We start from the raw sequence: 5,715 nt of genomic DNA on the forward strand, positions 1-5,715 counted from the left end.
TGTATATTTTCAGGCTCATTCTAGGGCAGTGGTTCTCAACCTGTGGGTCGCAACCCCTTTGGCGGTCGAACGACCCTTTCACAGGGGTCGCCTAAGACCATCCTGCATATCAGATATTTACATTACGATTCATAACAGTAGCAACATTACAGTTATGAAGTAGCAACGAAAATAATTTTATGGTTGGGTCACAACATGAGGAACTGTATTTAAAGGGCCAGAAGGTTGAGAACCACTGTTCTAGGGGGACCTACTGAATGGGAAATTATGGGTGGAGCCCAGCAATCTAAGGTTTAATAAAATCCTCCAGGTAATTCTGATGGGCACTAAAGTTTGAGAAACACTGCCCAAGAAAATCGAATGCGGTAGAGGTCCAGGAATCTCTTTTTAAAATATGGTTTTAATTGATTTTTAAAGAAAGAGTGGAAAGGAGAGGGATAGAGAGATAGAAATATTGATGAGAGAGAAACATCAACATCGATTGGCTGCCTCCTACATGTCCCCTACTGGGGATCAAGCACTAAACCCGGGCATGTGCCCTGACTGGGAATCGAACCAGTGACCTCTTGGATCATAGGTCGACGCTCAATCACTGAGCCAAGAATCTGTATCTTTAACAAGCTCTCCTAAAGACACATTTCAGGAAACATTGACATGAAGGATTTTAAAGTACTTTGAAAAGTGTGTCTTTCCAGATGGAGGAAACATGCTAAACAACAATAACAAAAGTCGCTAATTACTAAGCATTTAGTTGTGTCCTGAATCTACTTGCACAGCCTATTCATTTTCAGAAAGAACCCATGAAGGAAGTTGAGGATGGACTCTAAAGCCAGACTACCTGATTTATGCATCTGTAAACTGAGGATAATGAAGGTACTTCCCTCCTAGGTTTGTTGTGAGAATTGAAGAAGCGTATTGATCAGCTCTTAGAACACCTTCCAGGTTGGCACCACTTATGGGTAAGCTATTTTTATCATGCCTAAGCGGCCCCTGATAAAAGGTGGATTTGAAGCCAATCAATATTAACTCAGGAGTGTACTTTTGTAAGGACTAAGCTATAATCCAGTGGTTCTTCAAATCTAATCCACCACCAGAGCACACCAGGGAGCTTGTTAGAAAAGCAAATTACTGCCTGGCCAGTGCTGCCCAGTGGTTGAACCTTGACCTATGAACCAGGAGGTCATGGTTGGATTCCCGTCAGGGCACATGCTCTGGTTTTGGGTTTGATCTCCAACAGGGGGCGTGTAGGAGGCAGCCAATCAATGATTCTCTCTCATCATTGTTGTTTCTATTTCTCTCTCTCTACCCCTTCCTCTCTGAAATAAATTGAAAAAATATTTTTTTTTTTTAAAGAAGAAATGCAAATTATTGCATCCCAAATCTGCTGAATTAGAAGCTCTGGGGGTGGGGCCCAGATGGCTAAGATTTAAGTCCTTCAGGTGATTCTGATTTACACTACAGTTTGGGTAACAGCTACAGTCCGTAGAGGTCCTGGTGTGTATGTGTGTGAGGGGGTGTTAAAAAATAAAAGCCTAGCGGTGCTGGAAGCACTCCAAGAATCCCTCTCTCCTGGGGGCGAGAAAAGCGATCCAGTGGCGCTCACCAGTCCCTGCCAGTCCAGGCAGGCTGCTGGCTCGCGCAGGGCCTTCTGGGGATTGTAGTGCAGACCGCTCCCGAGCCGGAGGCGCCTGCGCATTGGCCGCCAACTCGCTCTAGTTGCTGTGGTCCGGACTCGGGACCGGCTGCCATCTTAGTCGAGGGACTGAAGAGTCGCCGCCGCCCCGAGTCCCGGTAAACACCAGCTGGCGGGTTGGGGGCAATTCTGGGGGAGAAGGGACATGAATGTCCGAGGAGAACGAGGGGTGGAGGAGTGTGGCGCGCAAGCCAGGACCCAGAGCCGCGACTGCTCCCTCTCCCCTCGGAGCCGGTGCCTGTGGGGGCGCGGGGAGCTCGGGCTAGTGGCTGCGGCCGGATGGGGGGTGGGACGGCCCCGATGCGCTCAAGGGCCACTTTCGGGGTGAGGCGTCCGGAGCGTCTCGCCTCGCGGGCTCCAAGTTATGGGAAGCCTGGGCCGCGGCGAGAACTGTCAGGGTCCGGCCCCGCGCCCCTAGGGCAGCCCTGCCCGGGGCCACCTTCTCGCGGCCCGGCCTTTGCGCCGGGCCCGGCGGCAGCGGCCAGCGCGGGCGACGTGGCCCTTTAAGGGGCGGTGGCTGGGCCCACCTGCCACCCGGCTGGCCTTCCCGAGACTTTCGGGAGCCCCCAGTCGCGAGGGGGGCCCAGCCCAGCGGCTGCTTCCCCTTCTCTCTCTCCCTCTCCTCCCTCCATTGTCCCTCGGCGTGGTGGTCCCGGCCGGGCGCCTCCTTGGTGCCGCTGCTGCCGCGACCCCGCCGGCGCTAAGTTTTGCAGACGTGGAACTGTCACTGTCCTCCCTCCCGAGAGTGCCCTTGTCTTCGGTAGAGAAAAGAAAAAAAAGTAGGCGTGAGCGTATTCTGAGGGTCGAAACACAATGAGTTCATGACTTGGTGAGGGACTCAGATGTTCAGACTGGGTTCCGAGCCGCGATTTAGAGAGAGAGAGACACGGGGTCTGCGTCCCGAGGGTGAGCCTGAGATGAGAGATGTAACCGGGGGCACTTGCATGCCTGCCACCCGACAGTCATGCTGCCCCGGGAACAACTCAGCTTGTTTTCTTGGTTATCTTGTGTCTTAATCTGGTTACATTTTCTGACAGGATTCTACAGTTTCAGTTTACTTTTTTGGGGGGGAGTGAGGGGTGGGGAAGGAAGAGTGGAAAAATTCCGGAGGCACTGGAGTCAGCTTCCTACCATTATACTTAATTGGGGGGGGGGGAGGGTCCCCGTCATTATTCCTAATGCAAATTAGCCTTACGGAAGTATGTCCAGGCAGCGTGTATTTCCACCTTGAAATCGGCTAAGGGCTTATTACTCAGCTGAAAGAAAGTTCTCATGGCAGGTCTGGTGAGAGAGCCAGCACTGTGTGTACTCATGGCTTTACTCAAGGTACAGTTACTTCATTTTTAAGATTTAGATATGAAGGTGGAAATAAATTCAACGTTTTTTGAACAATGAATGTTAGTTTTGGGGGTGTGAGTCCAAAAGGAATTCCTTCATCATCAGCATGAGGCAAGTCAACAGGAATATGATATGAAATAAAAAATACAAGTGCAGAATACTTCTGCGGAGTATTCTGGTATAAATCATTTCTACATTTCTTTTTAAAAAAATCTTTACACCTACTGGGAGAGACAAACTAGCCTCCAAATTTGACCATTAGGATAATTAGGGGAACTTTTTAAAAGTAGGAATTCCAGGGTCTCATCTCCTGAGACTGATTTAGCACCTCTGGGTTGGACCTGAAGAATTTACTTTTAAAACATGCCCCCGGCACTTCTGATGGTTTTGGGGACCACAGAGGCAAACAATACTGTGGACCTACCAAGAACAGCTCAAAAAGCTTTGACTTAGGAGAGGAAGCGACCAGTCTGTTTGAGGGTTGGCCAGACAGAGATGCAGGACCTGCCCCTGTACCTAATTTGGGTCTTGGATGATAAGTGGGAGTGTGAAGGGATGGGGAAAAGGAAGAAGAGGGCAGGCAGAGGAAAGACCTTAATGCTGTGTGTAAATGCAGAGGATTGTGGAAGAAAAAAGGTTCAGGGAACAGAGAGTGGGATGGGGAAGGAGAGCATTATGGGATGTGAGGCCAGAAAGGTAAAAGGAGGCAATTATAAAAAGTTCTAAGTATAATGTTTAAAAACTTGTTTTATATTGTTAGCAATAAATATCGATTTTTAAACAGGTAAGTGATATGAGGTCATATGTGCTTTAGAAAGATTGCTCTGATAAGTGAAAGAATGGGAGAATGGCTATTGCAGAGGTCTAGGTGAGAAGTGAAAAGGCTTGACCTTGGAGAGAGGCTGTGGGGGGATGATCAAGGGATTGGGCTTCGTTCTTTACCAGGGGGTCATGGTTGGATTCCGGTCCAGGGCACATGCTCTGATTTTGGGTTTTATCTCCAATAGGGGGCGTGCAGGAGGCAGCCAATCAATGATTCTCTCTCATCATTGTTGTTTCTATTTCTCTCTCCCTACCCCGTCCTCTCTGAAATCAATAAAAAATAATATTTTTTTTTTAAAGAAGAAATGCAAATTATTGCATCCCAAATCTGCTGAATTAGAAGCTCTGGGGGTGGAGCCCAGATGTCTAAGATTTAAGTCCTTCAGGTCAATATTGTTGACATACTTTTAGATGAGAATATTTTAGGGCCAGTCTGGGTAAAGGGCTCCTTTCCTGTCAAAAGAACCCATTAGCAAATCTGAATAATATTGCCAGGCTATATATGTTAATAGTATCAGACTGATTGTTCATTAGCATCTTTCAAAAATTAGAACCAGATGGGGTTCAATTTGGAGGAGAACTTGGGAGATTAGACTGAAATATATAACTGTCAACATTATTATTATTTTTATTGTTGATCCTCACCCGAGGATATTTTTCCACTGATTTTTAGGGAGAGTGAAAGAGAGAGGGAAACATCAATCTGAGAGAAACACATCAGTTGGTTGCCTCCTGCATGAGCCCCCACCAGGGCCCAGGCCAGGGAGGAGCCTGCAGCCAAGGTACGTGCTCTTGACTGGAATCAAACCCGGGACCCTCTGGTCTGCAGGCCAACACTCTATCCACTGAGCCAAACCGGCTAGGGCTAACTGTCAACGTTATTGATGTAAGCCCCTTGAAAGTGTTTTTCTTCCACCCTCATAAACTTGGTATTAAAAATTTAGAGTTGGAAGAGATTGCAGAGATTATCTAGTCCACAGTGGCAAATATATTTTGGTTTATTGGCCAACTCCACTTTGAAGTAGCTTCTAGAAGCAATGTGTTGAAAAGGATTTTGGTCTTATATGTTCTCTGGGAAAGTGAGTTATGATTGATTGGTGATGCCTCCTGTAGACATTAGTTCTCCAGTGAGAGGTATATGTGACAAGTATATACTATTCTTAGTTCATTCTCTTCGTTTTCTGTTTGTTTTTGAAGAAAGTCCTAAGCAGGTTAAATTATTTACCTAAATAAAACTAGTTAAGAGTTAGGACTACAACCAAGTTTTGTAGCTCTTAATCGGTTGTTCTCCAAAATGTACCAAGATGGATGTGTGCTACTAAAGAGCTTTTAATATTAGGCCAAAAGGAAAAAAAAAGGGTTTTCTAATCTGTGCCTCTTGACTGTTTAGGCAAGAGTTTAACAAGGAACTCTGGCCTAGAAGTAAGTTTTGTTTTCATTCTGGCTTAAGAAGTTTGTGTCTGTACTGATAAGAAATAGTTACCTGTTGTTGTTGTTTTGGGTTGTTACTTCCTTTCTTGTTTCTCATCTCTCTCAATTTTGGGTTTTGGGGATTGGTTTCCTTTATATGAGTTAAGGCAAAAGTGTATAAAGTTATAAAGTTTTGTGTGTTTTTTTCTGTATTTATAGCACCTAGCCAAATTCTGGGCTCATAATAAGCGCTCAGTAAAGACATGTTGATTTTTGTGGCTGTAAATGATACTGGCTTTGAGTAGATATAAATTAGCAGGGTGGGGGGGGGGGGGGGCTTTGTGGCGTGTGGAATTTAATTGCAAAATTCCCTGGCTGGGAGGTTGGCCCTCAGCTAAAAATGCTGGATACAAGCTTCATAACTAGAAGGACCTAGTTAACCCGAAGCTGTT

General features: G+C 46.4%; 1 protein-coding gene across 6 annotated transcripts in view; it reads left to right on the forward strand.

Annotated features, from left to right (window-relative positions):
- Positions 1-1,705: 1,705 nt before the first annotated feature.
- ITCH (itchy E3 ubiquitin protein ligase) overlaps positions 1,706-5,715 on the forward strand; it is a 118,133-nt gene continuing 114,123 nt past the window's right edge. For 5 of the 6 annotated variants that reach the window (XM_006089423.2, XM_006089425.2, XM_006089424.2 and 2 more), the window contains exon 1: positions 1,706-1,791. The gene's annotated coding sequence lies outside the window, so the exon portion shown is untranslated. The remainder of the gene's footprint in view (positions 1,792-5,715) is intronic. The other variant, XM_014456481.2, reaches the window with a different exon arrangement.

This window comes from Myotis lucifugus, unplaced genomic scaffold (genome assembly GCF_000147115.1).
Source record: "Myotis lucifugus unplaced genomic scaffold, Myoluc2.0 scaffold_60, whole genome shotgun sequence".
Classification (NCBI taxonomy): Eukaryota; Metazoa; Chordata; class Mammalia; order Chiroptera; family Vespertilionidae; genus Myotis; species Myotis lucifugus.